Consider the following 24,609-nt stretch of genomic DNA (forward strand, 5'->3'; position numbering starts at 1 on the left):
CCAATAAATGCAATGGGAATCTGTAAAATTTAAGTAGGAAGTGGCATAATCATATTTGGACTTGAGAAAGATCACATGTAGTTATTTGTAAATAGACACTAGCCAAATTAGAGGTAAGAAGTCTGGTTGAGAGAGTGTTGTAGTTGCCCAGGTGAAGAGTAATGAGACTCTGAATTAAGCCAAAATGGGGTGAAATTGATGGATTGAAGACTTTTAAGACAGTAAAAGCTATGGAGTCAAAAGAGAGGTTGGGTTTGTAAGAGTGAGTGAGAGGGAGCATTCTACTAGGATGCTTAGTGTTTGGCTGTGAACACATAGAAAAGCAGGATGTCATGTATTGGAATAGAAAATATTGGAGAATACAAATTGTGAAATTATTTGTTCTAGCTCTGTGAAAAATACCATTGGTAGCTTGATAGGGATTGCATTGAGTCTATAAATTGCTTTGGGTAGTATACTCATTTTCACTATATTGATTCTTCCAATCCATGAACATGGTATATTTCTCCATCTATTAGTGTCCTCTTTGATTTCTTTCACCAGTGTTTTATAGTTTTCTATATATAGGTCTTTAGTTTCTTTAGGTAGATACATTCCTAAGTATTTTATTCTTTCCATTGCAATGGTGAACGGAATTGTTTCCTTAATTTCTCTTTCTGTTTTCTCATTATTAGTGTATAAGAATGCAGGGATTTCTGTGTGTTGATTTTATATCCTGCAACTTCACTATAATCATTGATTAGTTCTAGTAATTTTCTGGTGGAGTCTTTAGGGTTTTCTAAAACCTCGAATAGCCAAAGCTATCTTGAGAAAGAAGAATGGAACTGGAGGAATCAACCTACCTGACCTCAGGCTCTACTACAAAGCCACAATCATCAAGACGGTATGGTACTGGCACAAAGACAGAAATATTGATCAATGGAACAAAATAGAAAGCCCAGAGATAAATCCATGCATCTATGGACACCTTATCTTTGACAAAGGAGGCAAGAATATACAATGGAGAAAAGACAATCTCTTTAACAAGTGGTGCTGGGAAAACTGGTCAACCACTTGTAAAAGAATGAAACTAGAACACTTTCTAACACCATACACAAAAATAAACTCAAAATGGATTAAAGATCTAAATGTAAGACCAGAAACTATAAAACTCCTAGAGGAGAACATAGGCAAAACACTCTCTGACATACATCACAGCAGGATCCTCTATGACCCACCTCCCAGAATATTGGAAATAAAAGCAAAAATAAACAAATGGGACCTAATTAAACTTAAAAGCTTCTGCACATCAAAGGAAACTATTAGCAAGGTGAAAAGGCAGCCTTCAGAATGGGAGAAAATAATAGCAAATGAAGCGACTGACAAACAACTAATCTCAAAAATATACAAACAACTCCTGCAGCTCAATTCCAGAAAAATAGATGACCCAATCAAAAAATGGGCCAAAGAACTAAATAGACATTTCTCCAAAGAAGACATACAGATGGCTAACAAACACATGAAAAGATGCCCAACATCACTCATTATCAGAGAAATGCAAATCAAAACCACTATGAGGTACCATTTCACGCCAGTCAGAATGGCTGTGATCCAAAAGTCTACAAATAATAAATGCTGGAGAGGGTGTGGAGAAAAGGGCACCCTCTTACACTGTTGGTGGAAATGCAAACTAGTACAGCCACTATGGAGAACAGTGTGGAGATTCCTTAAAAAACTGGAAATAGAACTGCCTTATGACCCAGCAATCCCACTGCTGGGCATACACACTGAGGAAACCAGAAGGGAAAGAGACACGTGTACCCCAATGTTCATTGTAGCACTGTTTATAATAGCCAGGACATGGAAGCAACCTAGATGTCCATCAGCAGATGAATGGATAAGAAAGCGGTGGTACATATACACAATAGAGTATTACTCAGCCATTAAAAAGAATACATTTGAATCAGTTCTAATGAGGTGGATGAAACTGGAGCCTATTACACAGAGTGAAGTAAGCCAGAAGGAAAAACATAAATACAGTATACTAACGCATATATATGGAATTTAGAAAGATGGTAACAATAACCCGGTGTACGAGACAGCAAAAGAGACACTGATGTATAGAACAGTCTTATGGACTCTGTGGGAGAGGGAGAGGGTGGGAAGATTTGGGAGAATGGCATTGAAACATGTAAAATATCATGTAAGAAACGAGTTGCCAGTCCAGGTTCGATGCACGATACTGGATGCTTGGGGCTAGTGCACTGGGACGACCCAGAGGGATGGTGTGGGGAGGGAGGAGGGAGGAGGGTTCAGGATGGGGAACACATGTATACCTGTGGCGGATTCATTTTGATATTTGGCAAAACTAATACAATTATGTAAAGTTTAAAAATAAAATAAAATTAGAAAAAAAAGAAAAAGAAAAAAAAAAAAAGAACTGCCTTATGATCCAGCAATCCCACTGCTGGGCAAACACATCGAGGAAACCAGAAGGGAGAGACACATGTACCCCAATGTTCATCGCAGCACTGTTTATAATAGCCAGGACATGGAAGCAACCTAGATGTCCATCAGCAGATGAATGGATAAGAAAGCTGTGGTACATATACACAATGGAGTATTACTCAGCCATTAAAAAGAATATATTTGAATCAGTTCTAATGAGGTGGATGAAACTGGAGCCTATTACACAGAGTGAAGTAAGCCAGAAAGAAAAATACCAATACAGTATACTAACACATATATATGGAATTTAGAAAGATGGTAATGATACAAGACAGCAAAAGAGACATGATGTATAGAACAGTCTTATGGACTCTGTGGGAGAGGGAGAGGGAGAGGGTGGGGAGATTTGGGAGAATGGCATTGAAACATGTATAATATCATGTATGACATGAGTCGCCAGTCCAGGTTTGATGCACGATACTGGATGCTTGGGGCTGGTGCACTGGGATGACCCAGAGGGATGGTATGAGGAGGGAGGAGGGAGGAGGGTTCAGGATGGGGAACACATGTATACCTGTGGCAGATTCATTTCGATATTTGGCAAAACCGATACAATATTGTAAAGTTTAAAAATAAAATAAAATTTAAAAAAAAAGAAAAAATATTGGAGAATAAAGAAGAGAGGGTTTGGGGAGAAAACTGCTAAAGTTAGGATTGGACATGTTGAGTTTTAAGATACTTATGGGCCATAGTTCTGTAGCCATTAACAGAGCCCTGAGTAGCCCTGGTATTTAAGAGTGGGAAAGAGGGAACTATGAAGAAGAAGGAGGGAAATCAAAAGCATGGTGTCCTATAAATGAAGAAGACAGAGTTTCACAGATGTGTCAGTGAGCAGCAATATCAGATATCATGAGAACAAAGAAGGAAAGAGCAGAAACAAGCTTGGAGCTTGTTGGAGACATTAGAAGTATGGTAGAGATAGGAGCTACATTGCTATGAGTTGAGAAATGATGAGATCTGTAAATTAAAGGAAGAGGAAGCAGCAAGCCCCCTCCCCTTTCTCTTTTAAAAGAAGCATGGATTCTTAGAACGAATCATTGCCATTGATTTGGCATTGCTGGGTGATGTTTAAATATGTATATGTTGATGGAGCTGTACAGTTGCTGTGCCCACTACAGCTTCCCTAACCTGACGTTTGCTCTCTTCTCTGATCTTCGAATGCAGTGCAGCCAGGTGAGGACAGCTAGAAGGATGAGACCCAGTCACCAGAATGGACTAGGTACTTGCTGAGGACAGTGAAAGTAATGTTTTGTGGCAGATAGAACAAAGAACATGAAATGGACAAGCATCTGGTTTACATCAAGGAGCAGCTTAAGAATGGGTAGACAGAGGGGTCCCAAAACCAGAAACATTGGCAGAAAAGACCCAGTGGACCCAAAACATTTCAAAGTTCTTGAGATTAAATGCTAGTTCATGTCTGAGTAATAGAAAACCTGTAGGCCGTGGCTTTAGAACCACAGCATCATTCTTATGTAGGAATTCTGGGAAAAACCCCAAGGGGTTATCTCTTTGGGTTAGATGGAGCTGCCTGCTTGCAGACATGCAAATAATAATAAATATGTTTGATCTTTACCCATTTACTAAATTATAAGCTTCTAGATGCCGGGAAATCTGGGAGAGCAGGGTTTGTTTTTTTCAAAAATAATCATCATCATGTTTTGATAATTGAAGATACAGGCTTATTGGAAAACAGAAATGTTTAATTACCGAAATGTGTAGAAAGTGAAAGTTTCCCATAATCAACCACCCACCCCCATAACCACTGTTAATTGGTATATCTATGCAATTACCTGGGTTTTTTTTTTTTTTACAAGAATGGATAATACTGTATATGTTTTGTGACTTTGTGATTTCAGTGATGAGTGCCCTTTCTGTCAATACACAGAGACAACTTTCAGGCTTCATCTTCCTTAACAAACCAACAGAAACAAAACTTGTATTCTGTAGTGTACAGATTAATGAAATTATTTTAACAAATTCCTGTCAACAGACATGTGGGTTGTTTCTGGTCTCTCACCATTTCAGATAGACTGTAGTAAGTGTTCTTGCATATGGATCTGCATAAGCATTTCTATTGGATATATGTCTATTTCTAAAAATGCATTTATAAAAATTATGTATATTTTGCCAAACTGCCCTGGGATAGCTGTTAAAGAAGTTGCAAACAGTATCAGTAGCAGGGGTTCTCATCTTGGATTATGTGAACTATGGATATGATCAGAGTGTCTGAACTACAATGGGAAAAAAATTAGCATCTTCATTTTCTCTCACCTCTGAAATTTAGCTTTCAATTGCTAGTAATAACAACAAACCACAGTAGTTTTACCAATAGTTGTGATTTTCTCACTAATCGAATTCATTGTTGCTGTCAATATCTTGAAATATTATTTGTTTTTTCACTACTTTGAAATTAAGGTGGCTTTAATTCCTGTCAGTGTATCTTATTATTTAATGCGTTTAAAAAGTAGGTATATTTCAATATCACAGGTTTTAAAATATTGATAAATATTTCAATATACTTACTTCCTTTGTAATAGTGTGTACTTTATGTTTTTACGAGCATTTTTATGACAAATGGTCCACAGCCTTCTCCATACTGTCATAAACTGTGGCGCAAGAAGTGTTGCAAATTCCTAAGGCTTAGAGGCAAGTACATGAAGTGAGAATTATAATAGAATTAATAAGAAATACTTATGGTGCTATGACAAGCCAGATGCTATTCTAAGTACATTACTTATATTAACTCATTTAATCTTTACAACAACCCAGTTAGGGAAGTTATCTATTTTCACTTATAGCAAAGAAAATAAAGCACAGGGAGGTGAATTTGCCCAGGGTCACACTACTAAACCAGTTGTGTAGGCAGGCTGTGACCTCAGCATTGCACTTCAGGGTCTGTGTACTTACCTCCTTGGATAAACTGGTTTCAGAGAAAAGTATCTGCATGTGTGAAATAGTGAAGTCTTCACCTGGTCACCCTGACTTCACACCCTGACCTGAAAAGTGTGATTCGATATGTGCATCTTTACCTACTGTGTTGATGGAAACATGGGGGCAGGATACATAAAAGAACTAACAGAGAGCACAGACTCCCTGCTTCTGAATATAGTTAATATCTTCTTACCTATGATGATTCTCATTCACTCACAAATTCATTTATTCCACAAATATCTTGTACCAGGTACTTTCCCTGGCACTGGGGATGTAGCAGAGCATCAGAAAAATACAGTCCCTACCTTTCTAGATCTTATACTGTGGTCAGGAAATTGAGACAAATAAACAAATCCATGGGAACAAACAAAATGAACAAGGTCATTTCATAAAAGATAAGTGCTATGAATATGCTAAAACAGGGTGATGGGACAGAGTGACACAGACAAGGGTGGGAGATGCAACTTCAGCTGAGTGGTCAAGAAGGGCTCTACCCCAGGGTGGCATTTGGGCTGAGACAACAGAGATTTAGAGGACCCAAGCTCTCTGAGGACCTAAGGGACAGTGACCACTCCATGGTCAGATGTCCGAATGTATGAAGGAGATTGCTGAGACAGGGTCAGGTCATGGGAGAGGAGTGGGTGGTGAGAATGGGCCACCTTTTGGGGAAGATGTCTTCTCTGACTAACTGGTAAAGAAAGACACTTTGAACCTTCCCTTCTCATACTTTCTCAGCAGGAATTTCTCAGCATCAGAGCCAGCCCTTAAAAATCTCTGGTGTTAAATGCTCTTGAGACAGGATCAAGTCAAATCTCTCCTTCACTAGCTCTCTGCCTGAACCCTTTTTCACTTGACCCTTTCCACCAGCACGTGTTGTCTTTACATGTTTTCAAGTTGCTCTTCACTCCCCCAGGGACAAAATACCGGGAAGGAAAGAGACTTTGCCAGTTACAGAATACTGACAACACACTGTCACCCCAAATAGGCAGACTCATCTCCAGAAAAGTGAGTCTGTCCACAGTTTCGACTTTCAGTTCTGTTTTGTTGTCTCACCACTGACCAATTTTCTGTCAATAGAGGGTGAATTGACTTTAGTGGGAGTGGTTACTTCTACTGTGAATCTAAGAAAATCAAAGTAAAAAGTACAGGAATAAAAGAGATTTCAGTGTAGCCCAGAGGAGATCAATAAAACCAGGGTAGCAGAGGTGTGGGCTTACACTCATAAAATCATTAGCTTCCTTTCAGCTTTGTAGGAAGCCTCCAGGTGCTAAGGGAAGAGATGCTGAGCAGCTTCTCAGAGGGACACATATTCCTGTGGGGGTTCACACTGTTCCCAGGAAAGCCCTAATGAGCTGGCCGTGGAGGCATACGCTGTCTGTGGTTGTGAAAATTTTTTTTAAAGGGAAGGGAGTTTCACCCTGAGTTTTTAACTTAAAATGGGCTAACGTTAAAATATTTTCTGCCTTTCTAAAGCAAAGTCAGATTCCTTCCTCCTCCCACACAGATTTTTCAAACTGTCATCTGATCTTCTTCAATGTCTTAGAGCAAGGAGGGGGAAGACAGGGCAGAATGACTCAAATAATTAAATAGACCCTAGCAGGCAGGAAAATAAGAGGCCATAAGATAGAAACCAAGAATCCTAGAGAAGCTCCCATTATATACAATTGACCCATTTCAGAATTTTACATATTTTTATTTATTTATTTTCATATTTTTCTTTTTTAATATAAATTTATTTATATTAATTGGAGGCTAATTACTTTACAATATTGTATTGGTTTTGCCACACACTGACATGAATCTGCCATGGGTGTACATGTGTTCTCCATCCTGAACCCCCTCCCACCTCCCTCCGCATGCCATCCCTCTGGGTTCATCCCAGTGCACCAGCCCCGAGCACCCTGTATCATGCATCGAACCTGGACTGGCGATTCGTTTCACATATGATAATATACATATTTCAATGCCATTCTCCCAAACCACCCCACCCTCTCCCTCTCCCACAGAATCCAAATTTTAATTGGAGGATAATTGCTTTACAATATTGTGTTGGTTTCTGCTGCGCAACAGCGTTAGTCAGCCGTAAGTATACATATATCCCCTCCCTCTGGAGCCTCCCTCCCACGCCCCTCACCCCACCCCTCTGGGTCATCATAAAGCACCTGGCTGAGCTGCCTGTGCTATACAGCACCTTCCCGCTAGCTAGCTATTTTACACATAGGAATGTATATATTTCAATTCTACTCTTTTAGTTCATCCCACTCTCCTTCCACTGCTGGGTCCACAAGCTCATTCTCTCTGTCTGTGTCTCTATTCTTGCCCTGCAAATCAGTTCATCAGTACCATTTTCTAGATTTCATATATATGCATTAATACGTACATGTTTTTAAAGTCCTTTCTAGCTAAGCAGAAAGATCACACTTAGTCTGCTTTCCATTTATTTTTGTGTGTCAGTCACTCCTCAATGATTGTAAACCAGTCTTGATCTCCTTCAGTTCAGTTCAGTCACTCAGTCATGTCCAACTCTTTGCAACCCCCTGCATCGCAGCACGCCAGGCCTCCCTGTCCATCACCAACTCCCAGAGTTCACTCAGACTCATGTCCATCGAGTCAGTGATGCCATCCAGCCATCTCATCCTCTGTCGTCCCCTTCTCCTCCTGCCCCCAATCCCTCCCAGCATCAGAGTCTTTTCCAATGAGTCAACTCTTCGCATGAGGTGGCCAAAGTACTGGAGTTTCAGTACTTTGGCCTGAAAAGCATCATTCCTTCCAAAGAAATCCCAGGGCTGATCTCCTTCAGAATGGACTGGTTGGATCTCCTTGCAATCCAAGGGACTCTCAAGAGTCTTCTCCAACACCACAGTTCCAAAGCATCAATTCTTCGGTGCTCAGCCTTCTTCACAGTCCAGCTCTCACATCCATACATGACCAGTGGAAAAACCATAGCCTTGACTAGACGTACCTTTGTTGGCAAAGTAATGTCTCTACTTTTGAATATGCTATCTAGGTTGGTCATAACTTTCCTTCCAAGGAGTAAGCGTCTTAATTTCATGGCTGCAGTCACCATCTGCAGTGATTTTGGAGCCCAACAAAATAAAGTCTGCCACTGTTTCCACTGTTTCCCCATCTATTTCCCATGAAGTGAGGGGATCAGATGCCATGATCTTAGTTTTCTGAATGTTGAGCTTTAAGCCAACTTTTTCACTCTCCTCTTTCACTTTCATCAAGAGGCTTTTTAGTTCCTCTTCACTTTCTGCCATAAGGGTGGTGTCATCTGCATATCTGAGGTTATTGATATTTCTCCTGGCAATCTTGATCTCCTTAGAAAAGGTTTAATATACATATATGTGTGAGAGTGTGTATGTGTGCATGTGTGTGTGCTATGTGCATGCTAAGTCGCTTCAGTCGTTTCCTACTAAAGCCTGCCAGGCTCCTCTGTACATGGAATTCTCCAGGCAAGATACTGGAGTGGGTTGCCATGCCCTCCTCCAGGGGATACACACACACACACACACATATATATATGATTAAGTCCAAGACCATTGTGTCAGTGATACTGAGCATGATGCTCTTCCATTGAAGAAGATCAAGGAAAAGATTTGAAAATAGGCATTGAGACCATTCGACACAGTTTCCAGGCTTTGAGTTAAGTACTCAGTGTCTTCCTGGTAGTATCATGTTAATGCCCTAGTGATATTTTGATTTGATTTTGTACCACATTTTTTTTTTTCAGGAAATTAATGTGTACATATGACATCATTAATGCAAAAATAAAAGCTATTCCACCTTCCTGAACTTTAAGTTTAATTAACCAGCATATGGCTCAGTAAAGCCCAGATACTAAAGATTCTTCAGGGAATAGGTCAGGAGCATTTCTTTCAGAGTATTTGTTCTCGGCATGGTGCCCTGTCTAGCGGCCTGATTAGATTCGCCTGCATTTCATTTTCTCCCTAGTTGGCTTCTTCCTAACTCCACCTCCTTTATCTTGTACTCATGTCTCTAAAGTTAACAGGAGTGACTCTCAGTCCTCTATGTATTTGTTTTGGCAAAAAATGTTCACCATCCTAAATTCCTTCCAATTTTTCCTACTGTATTTCAGGAAGAACTATTACCAAGTCAGTCACATTGGATACATTTCTGTTGAATGTATCCAATAGACAATAACCACTCCCCCAAGAGAGTCATCAAATAAGAATTTTCCAGACTAAACTAAGGTCCTGTGCAAAAACTACACAATCATTTCATTGCATGACAGTGTAAGTAGATAATTTATCCAATAAACAGCCCACGAACCATTCTTAAACTGACCCAAGTTTAACCTTTTGAAGTAGTCTATGAAAAATATAAAAATTGAAGTGATCACTGATGAAACTCCAAATATGCAAAGACAGAGAAGTAAGATTTTAATTTCATTGAAGTATAGTTGATTTACAATGTTGTGTTAATTTCTGCTGTACAACAGCAACTCAGTTATACACATATATATTCTTTTCCATTATGATTTATCATAGAATATTCAATTTAGTTCCCTTCTGTGCAATAGAACTTTGTTGCTCATCCTATATATAATAGCTTGCAGTTCCTAATGCCAAACTCCCAGTCCTTCCCCCTCCCACACCCCTCCATATTGGCAACCACAAGCCTATTGTCTTGGGGCAACCACAAGTGAGTTGTGAGTCTGTTTCATAAATCTGTTCATTTATGTTGTATTTTAGATTCCACATAAATGATGTCATATGGTATTGTCTTCCTCTGTTTGACTTCCTTTGCTTAGTGTGATAATCTCTAGGTCCATCTATGTTGCTGTAAATGACGTTGTTTCTTTATTCTTTATGGCTGAGTAAAGTAATATTCCCTTTGCTCCGAAACCTGGAGAGAAAAGATTTTAAAATGTACTCATGCACCATAGAAAGAGAGCATTCAAACATAAAAGAGAATGCCATTTTAAAAGTAAGAGCTGGTTAAAAAGAAGCAAGACAACTTTAAAAAAGTAATTGATGAGTCTGTGTTAAAATAATGAAATTTAAAGTAGCAAATCTAAGATGGTCTAAGGATCATACAGCACGTCAAGAAAATTGAGCTGCTGAGTGAGTTTCACCTGTTTACTTGAACACATGGAGAAAATAGGGCAGCCAGTCTGGACAGTTGGTAACCAAGAGCCATAAAATAAAAGGGCTGGAAAATATCTTGGAGATATTTATACCAATATTCTTATTTTATTGATGAGGCAATGGAGGCCTAGGGAGCTTGAATGGCTTACTCAAATTACACAGGAACTTAATGACAGACCCTAAATAAGAATCTGGTCCCTTGGCTCCAGCCCAAATTTCTTGTTGCATAGGTCCCTGCCTCTCCGCTTGTCCTTTTCTTCCTTAGTTTGATATTGGTATTTTTACCCCATGGTAAACTCTTCTTCCACTCTCCTTCCTTAGGTAGAGTGGCCCAGAAATAACTTCAGACACTTAATTCCATCTGACTTTCTCTGAGCCTGGTTCCTATATAATGGCAGCTTTCTGGTACTGAAGGCGTTTAAAAGAATAATGAAGTCAGAAGAATGAGGTCCAAATCACTTACTAGCTATGTTGCAGGAATGATTTCCACTCTAAAAATAATTTTGAGACTATTAAATAAACATACTCCTACATACCTCAGTGACTAGGATCAAGTAAGAACTGAATAATTCCTAAAATAAAAATGATAGCAGAATAAAAAAATTGCCCAGGACTTCTGAATAACTAACAATCTCACATTTTCTTACCATCCCTAGTTAATATAAAGCATATGGTAACTGACATAATTTAATAAAAAGGTAAATTACAATATAGAAATGTAAATAAATAAATGAAGTTCATCTTATAGATGAAAATATCATCTAATCTGAAACTCCAAGATACTCTTCTAAAAACATTTTAACCCTGAATGAAATTTGCACTTTAAATCAAAATAATTTGACTTCAGAATAGATGCTTTGATGATTATTTTTAAGCATTTATGTGTCTATCCACTACAGTACCTATCAGAATATCTAGTATACATGCTCAGCATATATTTGGTGAATTTATGTAAATTAAAGTGAAATTCAGAAGAGCTTAGCAGAAACTATTTAGTTGTAGGTCTTTGGATACTAACTTTAGGCCTTAGAGGTGGCAGTGAAAATAAATGTATAGAATAGATTTTACAAATATGCTTGAAACTAATTAGCATTGATTTTTATGAACTAATACTTAAGATCAAGGATTTCCCAGGTGATGCAGTAGTAAAGAATCCACCTGCTGACACAGGAGATGCAAGAGACCCAGGCTTGATCCCTGCGTTGAGAAGATTGCCTGGAGTAGGAAATGGCAACCCACTTCAGTATTCTTGCCTGGGAGATTCCATGGACAGAGGAGCCTAATGGGCTATAGTCCATGGCATCAGAGTCAGACAAAACTGAACAACTGAGCACACGTATACTCTTAAGATCAATTTAATGCTTTACATTTTCTTTTCTTATTTTTTGACATCTATATAAAAATACAATTCACATATCAAAACATTTACCCGTTTAAAATGTACAATTCTTTTGGTAGCATCAGAGAGTTATGTGATCATCACAGTCTAAATGTATTTTTCTCTTTCCCAAAGGAAATATTTTTCCTTTCAGTAGTCACTCCCCATCCTCTGATCTGAGCCTAGGCAAGCGCACGTCTACGTCTCTATAGATACGCCTGGTATATTACATTGATTGCTTTTCTACATTAAACCAACCTTGAATTTATGAATTATCCCAGAAAGACAGTTGTCATGTAATGATGAAACATGATCCTTTTAAAATATTGTTGGATTGAGTTTGCTTGTGCCTTTTGAGGGTTTTCGCATCTGTATTTCTGAGCGTACTGGCCTGTAGTTTTTCTGCAGGAGGTGTTTTTGTTTTTATGGTGATTGTTTTTCCTGTTCAAGGATCAGATAATTGTCTCATGTAGTAAGTTGGGAGGTGTTCCCTCCAATTATGTTTTCTGGAAGAATTGGTATTAATCCTTCTTTTCACATGGTAAAATTTATTGATGAAACTACAAACTCCTGGGGTTTTCCTTATGAGAAGTTTTAAAATTACTAATTCAATCTTACTAGTAAGTTAAAGATTGTAGGTGTATTCAAAGTAGGTATAGCACGAAAGTTTTGAGATCTTTATTATGTGTTCAAAATAGACATTTACAGCTCTAATTTTCCCACTGAGCCCTTCTTTAACTGCCTTCCATAAGTTTTGGTATGCAATGTTTCAGTTTAAATCATGAAAATATTTTCTCATCTTATCTGTTAGTATTAACTTATTTATTCAAGAGGTTTAATTATTTTTACATATTTGTGAATTGCCCAACTTCCCTTTGTTATCAATTTCTAATTTAATTTAATTTTTGTCTGAGAATATACTTTGTATAATTTCAGTCCTTTTAAATTTATTGATATCTGTTTTATGGTCTATACTGGAGAATGTTCCATATGTACTGGAGAAGAATGTGTCTTCTGCTATCATTGGGTGGAGTGTTTTACAGATGTCTGTTAGTGCTATTTGTTTTATAGTCTTGTTCAAGTCTTATTCTGCTATTGATCTTCTGCCTAGTGATATCCGTTATTTAAACTGAGTCTTGAACTCTTCACCTATTATTGAATTATCTGTTTCTCCCATCAATTCTTTCAGATTTGTTTCATGTATTTCTGACCTCAGTTGTTAGGAGAATGTATGTTTATTGTTTAGTCACTAAGTCATGTCCAACTCTATGAACTGTAGCCCTCCAGGCTCCTCTGTGCATGGAATTCTCCAGGCAAGGAAACTAGAGTGGGTTGCCATTTCTTTCTCCAATGTATGTTTATAGTTGTTACATATTACTGATGGAATGACCTTTTCATCATTGTAGTTTCTTTATTATCTTTAGTAACATTTTTTTGTTTTAAAATTTATTTAGTCTGAAATTAGTAAAACTGTTCAAGTTCATTTTTTAGATACCTTTCCACCCTTTTACTGTCAACCTACCTGTATCTTTGATCTAAATTGTATTTCCTGTACATAGTATATCAGAGAAGGCAATGGCACCCCACTCCAGTACTCTTGCCTGGAAAATCCCATGGACAGAGGAGCTTCATGGGCTGCAGCCCATGGGGTCACTAAGAGTCGGACATAACTGAGAGAGTTCACTTTCATGCATTGGAGAAGGAAATGGCAACCCACTCCAGTGTTCTTGCCTGGAGAATCCCAGGTATGGCGGAGCCCTGTGGGCTGCTGTCATGGGGTCACACAGAGTTGGGCACGACTAAAGCGACTTAGTAGCAGTACATAGTTGGTTTTTTTCTTTCGATTTTTATTTTCCTTCATTTTTTAATTAAATAGAGTTAATTTACAATGTGTGTTAGTTTCAAGTGTAACAAAGTGACTTGTGTGTGTGTGTGTGTGTGCGTGCGCTTTTTCATATCCCTTTCCATTATAGGTTATTACAAGATACTGAGCATAGTTTCCTGTGCTATTTAGTAGGTCCTTGTTGTTTATTTTATATATAGTAGTATGTATAGGCTAATCCCAAATTCCTAACTTATCCTCTCCCCTCTCTTGCTATCCCCTCTGGCAGCTGTACGTTTGTATTCTATGTCTGTGGATCTGTTTCTGTTTTGTATATAAGTTAATTTGTGTCATTTTTTAGATTCCACAAATAAGTGATATTAGATGAGATTTATCTTTCTCCGTCTGACTTATTTCACTTAGCATGATCCTTTCTAGGTTCATCCATGTTGCTGCAGATGGCATTATTTCATTCTTTTTAATGGCTGAGTAATATCTTATTGTATGTATATACTACATCTTCTTTATCTATTCATGTGTCAATGGGCACTTGGGTTGCTTCCATGTCTTGCTATTTTCAGTAGCTGCAATGAACATTGCTGGTGCATGTATCTTTTCAAGTTAGAGTTTTCTCTGGATATGTGCCTGGGAGTGGAATTGTAGGATTATATTGTAGCTCTGTTTTTAGTTTTTTAAGGAACCTCCATACTGTTCTTCATAGTGACTGCACCAATTTATATTCCCTCAACAGTGTAGAAGGATTCCCTTTTGTCTACACCCTCTCCAGCATTTATTATTTGCAGATTTTTTAATGATGGCCTTTCTGACCAGTGTGAGATGATACATCACTGTAGTTTTAGTCTGCGTTTTCTAATAATTAGAAAAACTATGTTGAACATCTTTTCATGTGCTTTTTGGCCATCTGTATGACCTGTGAATTTCTTTATAATATTTCTCACCAGTTTTGCTGGCAAATTGCTGAAATTATCTTACTTTTTCCTTTAATCTAGGAATTTATTTGTTTTCGCCTTTATTTTTGAAAGATAGTTTTACTTGATGATGTGAAATTCTTAGTTGAGGAATTTTTTGCTTTCAGAATTTTGTATGTTCTCCTACTACCTGGGCCTTCCTGGTGGCTCAGATGATAAAGAATTTGCCTACAATTGAGAATATCTGGATTCAGTTCCTGGGTTGGGAAGATCCCTGGGGAAAGAAATGGCAACCCACTCTAATATTCTTGCCTGGGAAATCCTATGGACAGAGGAGCATGGCAGGCTACTCACTGGGGTCACAAAGGACATGACTGAACACTTTCACTTTCCTACTGCCTATCTGTCCTCTATTGTTTCTGATGAGATGTCAGCAATGCTATGTTATAGTTCTCTTCTGGGTAATAAGTGAAGTGAAAGTCACTCAGTCATGTCCAACTCTTTGCAACTCTATGGACTAAACAGTCCATGGAATTCTCCAGGCCAGAATACTGGAGTGGGTAGCCATTCCCTTCTCCAGGGGATCTTCTCAACCCAAGGATTGAACCCAAGTCTCCCACATTATAGGCAGATTCTTTACTGTCTGCATAAGAAGTTGTTTTATTCTTACTGCTTACCAGTCTTTCTCTTTATCTCTAGATTTTAACATGCTATTGTGATGCAATTGAATGTAAATATGACCAACCTAGATAGCATATTTAAAAGCAGAGACATTACTTTGCCAACAAAAGTCCATCTAGTCAAGGCTATGGTTTTTCCAGTGGTCATGTATGGATGTGAGAGTTGGACTGTGAAGAAATCTGAACGCCAAAGAATTGATGGTTTTGAACTGTGGTGTTGGAGAAGACTCTTGAGAGTCCCTTGGACTGCAAGGAGATCCAACCAGTCTATTCCACAGGAGATCAGCCCTGGGTGTTCTTTGGAAGGAATGATGCTAAAGCTGAAACTCCAGTACTTTGGCCACCTCATGTGAAGAGTTGACTCATTGGAAAAGACTCTGATGCTGGGAGAGATCGGGGGCAGGAGGAAAAGGGGACGACAGAGGATGAGATGGCTGGATGGCATCACCGACTCGATAGACGTGAGTTTGAGTGAACTCTGGGAGTTGGTGATGGACAGGGAGGCCTGGCGTGCTGCGATTCATGGGATCGCAAAGAGTTGGACATGACTGAGCGACTGAACAGAACTGAACTGAACTGAACTGAGGATACTTGGAGTTGATAGTGCTTCTTGGATGTGTAGAATATTTCATTTTGTTTTTTTTCAAATTTGAGAAATTAAAAAAATGGTGGGGGGAGGCATTATTTTTTGAGCATTTTTTTTGTCCTTTTTCTTCTTTTCTGATATTCTCATTATACATATGGTTAATTTCCTTAATGGTGTCCCAAATCTGTCTGAGATCTCACTTTTTCTTTTTTCTTTACCTTTGTTATTCAGGATGTATAATTTCTATTGATCTACTTCTCAGTTTGATAACTCTTCCTTTGGTCAGCTCATATTTACTGTTGATCCCTTCTAATGAGTTTTTAATTTTATCAAACTTTTTAACTCCAGAACTTTCATTCGATCTCTTTTATAGTTTCTATTGTGTGTGTGTGTGTGTGTGTGTGGTTTTTTTTTTTTTTTCTGTATTTGATGAGACACTGTTATCATTCTTCAACTCCTTAGGTGTGGTTTCTTTTAATTTTGAAGATATTTATGACAACTGCTTTGAAGTGATCATCTGCTGAGTCTACCACCTGGGCCTCTTCAAGCCAATTTCTATTGCCTGCTTTTATTCCTGTGTATGGATTGCAGTTCCCTGTGTCTTTCCATGTCTTATAATTTTTAATTGAAAGCTAGGCATTTGAAATAATATAATATAGCAACTCTGAATACTGTACTCTACCCCATCCACAGAGCCTTGATCTTGTTATTGCTTGTTTGGTCATTTGTTTAACAACTTAGCTGAATTAAGTCTTTGCAGTTTACTTCCCTTCCCAGTGGTCAAAAAGCTCTCATATCCCTGCTTAATTTTAAAAAAAATCTTTTAGCTTAGATACCTAAGGATTGCTCCTACGTCAACATAAACCACTTATTTGTCAAAAATTGTGCTTCAGTCTACTTGGCCAGTTAGATTTTTTCTTTTTACCATTGAATGTGTGTAGGTATGGAGGCTGCTATAAAGATTCAAGTTTACATTTTTGCCACCACATTCAACCAGAAACTAGTACCTTGGATTTTTTTCTCTCCAATTACTCTTAAAAGGACATGGCCTTTTGCATGTGTGCAGTCTTCCAGACATTCAAGGGTGGGAATGATTTTCCTAGGAGTTGCTTCTGGGTCTTCATAGATTATTGTTCATTCAGTATTTGATCAGAGGTTATGTTTATGCCACTAGTTCCTGTGAGATATTTCCTGGAATATGCTTTCACTTGCTGTGAACATTATATCAAGTTATTTAACCTTTTTAAGCCTCCTATATTTTTTGCTTTTGCTTTTCTAACATGTAAAATGAGAGCAATAACAACTATTTCAATCAAATATTGGTATTAGATAAAATAATTTATACAAGTGCCTTGTTGTTCAGTCGCTAAGCCATTTCGGACTCATTGTGACTCCATGGACTGCAACACATCAGGCTTCCCTGTCCTCCCCTATCTCCTGGTGTTTGTTCAAGTTCATGTCCATTGAGCTGGTGATGCCATCCAACCATCTCATCCTCTGTCACCCTCTATACAAGTGCGTGGTATACTGTTTTTTTACAGAATAAAATAAGGGTTGTGAATTATTATTTTATTATTATTAGGTATAATCAATGCTAATATTAAGAATAATAAATCCTTTAGGTAGTAAATCATATAAATATCCCAACTCTATCAGTTAGGATGCTTTGGGTCAAATAACAGAAAAATCAGCTCAAAAATTTCTTTCTTACAAGAAATCTAGAGGGAGGGAAATTTCATGGTTGGTTGAGTTAATGACCCAGAGGTATCATCAGGAAGCAGATTTATGCAGTCTTTTAGTTCTTCAGTCCTCAGAGTTTTCCTTGTTGTCTTAGGTTGATTCTTTTCAAGGCATAAGATGGCAATTATAGTTCTAAGTTTCACACGCAGGTTGCGAGAGCCACAGGCTGAAAAGAAATTGAATCTGTCTTTCATTCCTTTTTAAGGACAAAAACAGCTCTCCCTAAGTTAAAAAGCTTCCCCTCAGCTCTCATAAACCAGAATTTTGGCACACACCCATTATTAATACATCACTGATAAAAGGGTTCCGATTACCACCACAGGTTTACAAAGATTAATGAAGATTTACCCCTCTTCCCCAGCTGCTGGAGAGGATTAACATCTCTGAAAGCAGGTTGTATTGTAGTACCTGAATATAATTGGGTTTCTATGAGCAAGGGAGAAGAGGAGAAAGGATTTGAGTAGATAATAACATCTATTACATCTGTGCTAGGGATTAGGGGACTTAGAGATCAATAAGATAGTTTATCTTCAAGAAAATAATATTTATTAATAATATTACGAAAAAAATAGTATCATGATTATTTTGCCCATGATAATTGATACATTGCCCTGTCAATGTCTTTAATGTCATGGGTTTAAAAGAAAATGAGACATTAACTAAACTTGTTGACTCTCAAACTCATTTCATTTCCTTCATTCTGACCAAGACATTCTGTTTAGTCAGCATTGCAGATACAATTAATCAAATTGGCTAAAAACAATAAAGGGAAATTTGAAAACTATCCCTCAGTGATGGGAAAGTATCACTAATACCTAGAAAAGTTAGTTTATTTTATCTGTAAAGAAACGAATTCATGTTGATTTGAAGACTCATCAATTGTTATTCTAGACTGTTTTGAAGAAATCACTCAGGGTCTGTCTAGTGGCTCAGACCTTCCAAGTTTCTACCCACAGAGTAACACATTCTGTCAAGTAGACATTTGAAAGTTTTGCAGAAAAGAATAATAGAGATTTAGTTCTGTTTTGAATGAACACTTAAGAAAGTCTATTCTTCACTATAGTTTGGGGTAGAGAATACAGTTGAATGTGGTTTAAATTTTAGTGTCTTATACTTGGTAGTGGGTTAGAGAGAGAAGTGCCAGTGTCTAGATTTATGAAGCATGTATTATTTGTCCAAAATTTCTTTGTTTATTCATTCCACAAATTACACAGCTAAGTAGCTAATATGTGCTCTACATTTTGGTGGGAAATGATGAACCCCACAAAGTGAAAAAACTTCAAGGACTTTAATATGAGCATATTGTTATAATACAAAGAAGCAAGTGATAAGACAGTTCCTGCTATAGAACTTATGCAGAAGGAAAACAATGTCTGTTGCAACTAGAACAATATTTTATTGCAACAATAACAATTTTATTGCAACAAGAGTTGCAACAAAGAAAGATAAATACAGATATGAACATAATAATACATGGCACATACACATAGATACATTCATCAATTATTTATTGGGTCTTTGCTATATATAAGACCCTATGTCAAAAAGATACAAAGAAAAAGAAAACATTTCTGCATTCAGAAGGTTTACAAGATCACAAGAAAGATAACCTGCATACTTAAAGTACTAAAAACTAAGAAGGAAAAAAATCAATAATTTTTAATAAAATAGCAAATGCACACATAGGGGTTATTATGTGCCAGGAGTTACCCTAAGCATTTTAAATACATTACTACTAACTCATTTAAACTTCACAGTCTGCACTATTCTTCCATATCGCAGAGGAGGAAACTGAGGCACAGAAATACTTTGCCCAATGTTGCATAGCTAGAAAGTGGGGGGGAGTCAAGACTACAGGCCAGGCAATATGGCTCCAGAATCTATGCTGTACATGGTGCTTCATAATTACATGCAGTAACTTCATAGACTTCATATATAGGACAGGACAAGGTATACAATTTGAAATTTTAAGGAAGATATGAAGAAAACACTTGGAGTCTCCAGATAAATGAGATATTGTTTCTAATTCAAAGGATAAAATATGCCATTCTGGAAAAGAAAGCATTTGGAAGATGTGGAGGATTTAGGCATGAAGGATTAGGCAGGTACAGCCTGGGAAAGTATGAGGTATTATAGGGAATGAAGGCTTTTTCAGTGTAGTTTGGAATATAGTTGGTTATAGGAGATTAACCAAAGGTTAAAGTGGAAAGAATCCTAAACTGTTAGGACTGGCGGTGCCTTTGTTGTTGCTCAGTCCCTAAGTCATGTCTGACTCTTCACAACCCCATGGGCTGCAGCATGCCAGGCTTCCCTGTCCTTCACTCTCTCCCAGAGTTGGCTCAAACCCATGTCCATTAAGTTGGTGATGCCATCCCAATCATCTCTTTCTCTGTTGCCCCCTTCTCCTCCTGCCCTCAATCTTTCCCAGCATTAGGGTCTTTTCATTGAGTCAGCTCTTTGCATCAGGTGGCCAAAGTATTGGAGTTTCAGCTTCAGCATCAGTTCTTCCAGTGAATATTCAGGGTTAATTTCCTTTCCATCAATTAGTCTAGTTCATTCATTTACTGACAAAGAAAGTGAAACCCAGAGAGAATGACTGGAGCATCATCCCAGTGGTACTATGACTGGCAGAGCCAGGGTCAGATGTCTGTTCTGTGTTACAGGCCAGAAGTTTTCATATTCCATTAACTTACAGGAGTAGATCAAGGAGAAACTTTATATGTAAGTAACAGTAAACTACTAAAGGGTTTTGAGTAGGGAAGGAAGACCTGACTTTGAATTCCACATCCTTAACCTGCCAGTTGTGTGATTTGGGAGGATTTTACTTAACTGCTTTAAATTCAGTAGGTTCATCTGTAAAATGGGGATAATAAAATGCCTTTGTCATGGGGTTGCTTTGAGAAGTCAATGAGGTGCCTTACATAAAATTGTTGCTAAGTCGTGTCTGACTCTTGCAACCCCATGGACTGTAGCCCACAAGGCTTGTCAGTCCATGTGATTTCCCAGGCAGGAAAGGTTGCCATTTCCTTCTCCAGGGGACCTTTCAGCCCAGGGATCAAACACGAGTTTCCTGCATTGGCAGGTGGATTCTTTACCAGCCAGAAAAGCCCACACAAAGTAACAGTAGTTGCCAAATAAATAAAATCCCCACCCTCCACTTCTTTCTATTTTTCTTTCTTCTTTTTTTTTTTTCTTGTTTTGTTTTGTTAAACTTTTCTTTCCCTCCCCCCTCTTCTTTTTCTCTCTCTATCAGTTAGAAAGGTGGGGAAAGGCAGACACTGACCAGCCCCATGCCCACCTGCAGTGTGCTCCTATCTAGGATCTGTACCTCCTGGCCTGGAGGTTGCCTTGGAAGCATGCTACGCCCAAGCTCATGACAGATCAGAAGTGCAAGAATGCCCATAACCCTCCTCCCCACCTGCAGACCCCACCCCAGCCCCCACCAGAGAAGCCCTAAAGCAACGGCTGAAGGAATCTGGCTGAAGGAATTCATCAGCTTCTTCCTTGACACACAGATAAGATTCCTCTGAGGTACAGGTTCCATATCATTTCCCAGGGTTTCCCCACAGAACTGACTTCAGTGCTCTCTGGGATAGCACACCCTTCACTGGCTTCCTTCCCTTCCCTGACTCACTTCTTTTTTTTAACTTTTTATTTGTATTGGGACAGAGCTGATTAACAAACAATGTGATAGTTTCAGGTGAACAGTGAAGGAACTCAGGCGTACACATGTATGTATCCATTGTCTCCCAAACTCCTCTCCCATCCAGGCTGTCACATAACACTGAGCAGAGTTGAGTGTGCTATACAGTAGGTCCTCGTGGGTTATCTGTTTTAAATATAGCCGTGTGCACATGTCCATCCCAAACTCCCTAACTCTCCCTTCACCCCAACCTTCCCCCCACCCCTGGCAACCATAAGCCCATTCTCAAAGTCGATGAGTCTGTTTCTGTTTTGTAAGTTCATTTGCATCATTTCCTTTTAGATCCCACACATAAGGGATGTCTTACGATACTTCACCTCTTCTGACTTACTTTACTCAGTATGACATTCTCTAAGTTCATCCATGTTGCTGCAGATGGCATTGTTTCATTCTTTTTAATGGCTGCCCTGACTCACTTCTTCATTCCCCTTTCAACCTTTCAAATAAATTACCGCTAATGACTATTTGAATGCTTTGGGGGGATTCCACACCAAGATGGGATGGGATCTTAAATGGTAGAACTGGGTCCTAGAAGATCAGGGAGAAATGGGAATAAAAGCAAAGATTTCCCCTAGTCCAAGGGAAGAAAAAGAACATTTTTCGGGTTAGAACTGGCAGTTTACTGACAGCCAAGCTAGCTCTGTTACCTGTTATCCTATCCTCTCATCATTTCTTAACATTCCAGACCTAAACAACATAATCTCAGAAGTCTCATTATAATGTCTACTGGGAAATCCTGAATGGCCCAGCATCTGGGTTGACCTTTCTTTCCCAAGGCTGTTGCTCTCTTTGGCTTTTTGATGGTAGAATGAGGAGGTGGAAGCCACTAGTGCTAACATGCACTGTGATTCTGGGAACAAGGGTATTCCCAATATACAGACACCAATAACTGTCATTTTCAGAATTACTGTAGTGGTGCTGGTGATGAAGGCAGCCCAGAGAAGTTGCCTGCTTATCTAGATGACAGTGAGTTTTCTGATACTGTGGAGATGGGTCCGGGCCAGGAGGAGACTTTTCCCTGATAGTGCATGAGATTTGCCCACAAAAGCAGAGAACTCTGCAGCCTATCCCTACCCTTGTACTGAGCAGAGTGCTGCCTTGAGCAGGGCAAGGCTGTGTCTCCAGTTTCACATATCCATCTAATAAATAATCCTTTTTTGTGCTACAAGGCAGAATCCAGGAGAGTCTGTTGTGCGCAAGGAAGAGGAATATCTTTAGCAGACACCCACAAAAATATCTTTTAAAAGTCTAGAGCCCTAGGAGAATGAAACCAACTGGTGCCCAAAATGGCCTTTTAACATTCCAGGGAAACAAAGACCTTCAAGTTTCAGGGGTTATCATGACTAGACTTTTGAGGGGAAAAAAAGTGTAGCTGCTCAGTTATGTCTGACTCTTTGTGACCCCATGGACTGTAGCCCACCAGGCTCCTCTATCCATAAAGATTATTGCTAATATGGCCTGTGTCTAGATGACAATGAAGTCTTTTTCACGCAGTAAATACCTAGACTACACAAATAATGTGAGAAATAGTTTCCTAACACATTGAGGTTTGTAATATGACCTGTGTTTAAAATTTTAAATGGAGGTATAAATATGGGCAAATTGAAGGTAGGTGATTTTTCTGAAAATCAATTGGTTGAGAACAGTTGTTAAAATCAACGTGTGGTGGTGGTTCAGTTGCTAAGTTGTGTCCGACTCTTTGCAACTCCATAGACTGCAGCACGTCTGGCCTCCCTGCCCCTCACCATCTCCTGAAGTTCATTCAAGTTCATGTCCATTGAATCGGTGATGCCATCCAACCATCTCATCCTCTGTCACCCTCTTCTTTTGCCTTCAATCTTTTGAGGAGTCAGCTGTTCACATCAGGTGACCAAAGTATTAGAGATTCAGCTTCAGCATCAGTCCTTCCAATGAATATTCAGTTTGATTTCCCTTAGGATTGACTAGTTTAATCTCCTTGCTGTCCAAGTGACTCTCAAGAGTCTTCTCCAGCACCACAATTCAAAAGCATCAATTCTTTGACACTCAGCCTTCTTTATGGTTCAACTCTCACATCCATACATGACTACTGGAAAGACCATAGCTTTTACTAGACAGACCTTTGTTGGCAAAGTGATGTCTTTGCTTTTTAATACACTATCTAGGTTTGCCATAGCCTTTCTTCCAAGAAGCAAGAGTCTTCTAATTTCATGGCTGCAGTCACCATCCACAGTGATTCTAGAGTCCAAGAAGAGAAAACCCATCACTGCTTCCACTTTTAACCTCTCTCTATTTGCCATGAAATGATGGAACCAGATGCCATGATCTTAGTTTTTTTAATATTGAGTTTTAAGCCAGCTTTTACACTTTCCTCCTTCACCCTCATCAAGAGGCTATGTAGTTCCTCTTCACTTTCTGCCATTAGAGTGGTATCTGCACATCTGAGGTTGTTCATATTTCTCCCAGCAATCTTGATTCTAGCTTGTAACTCATCCAGCCCAGCATTTAAAATTAGGATATTGGTCAAAAATTGATATTTCTAATCATGGTAACTTTTCATTCAGTGATGCTTACCACTTCATTATAAAAATCATTTGTTCACAAATGGGGATAGCACTCATCATGTATTGAGTATTTAGGGTGAATAGTACAATAATGTCTATAATTATTAGAAAATTAAATCAATAAAATGGGCTTCCCAGGTGGCTCAGAATCTGCTTGCTAATGCAGGAAAATCCAGTTCAACCCCTGGGTCAGGAAGATCTACTGGATGAGGAAATGGCAATGCACTCCAATATTCTTGCCTGGAAAATTCCATGGACCTAGCAGGCTGTAGTTCGTAGGGCCACAAAGAGTTGGACATAACTGACCATGCATGCATGTAAATCAATAGAAATTATCTATAAAGATTCCCAGTATCTTTATTTCTTATTCCACTCTTAAAACAACATTCTAAACCATAGTGCTCTTTCTAAAAATACTTGACAAAAAGAAAAGAAAAGCATTCATTTGTTCATTTTGGAAGTTTAATTTTCTTTATAGAGAATTGTCACAGTTCCTTATGTTATAAAAAGTCAGGAAAATGTAGTTAAATATCACTGAAAGTGGACAAAATAGCTTTTTAAATGTGTTTTTAAAATTTTTAAATTATTGTAGGTTGCTTAAATATTAATTGTATGCAAGCAAGTGGTTAGACACTTTAAATATTTACCAATTTATTTTGGGTACTTTATTTAGACAGAGAAATATTATTTTATAATTTC

Source organism: Bos javanicus, chromosome 16, assembly GCF_032452875.1.
Source record: "Bos javanicus breed banteng chromosome 16, ARS-OSU_banteng_1.0, whole genome shotgun sequence".
Lineage (NCBI taxonomy): Eukaryota > Metazoa > Chordata > Mammalia > Artiodactyla > Bovidae > Bos > Bos javanicus.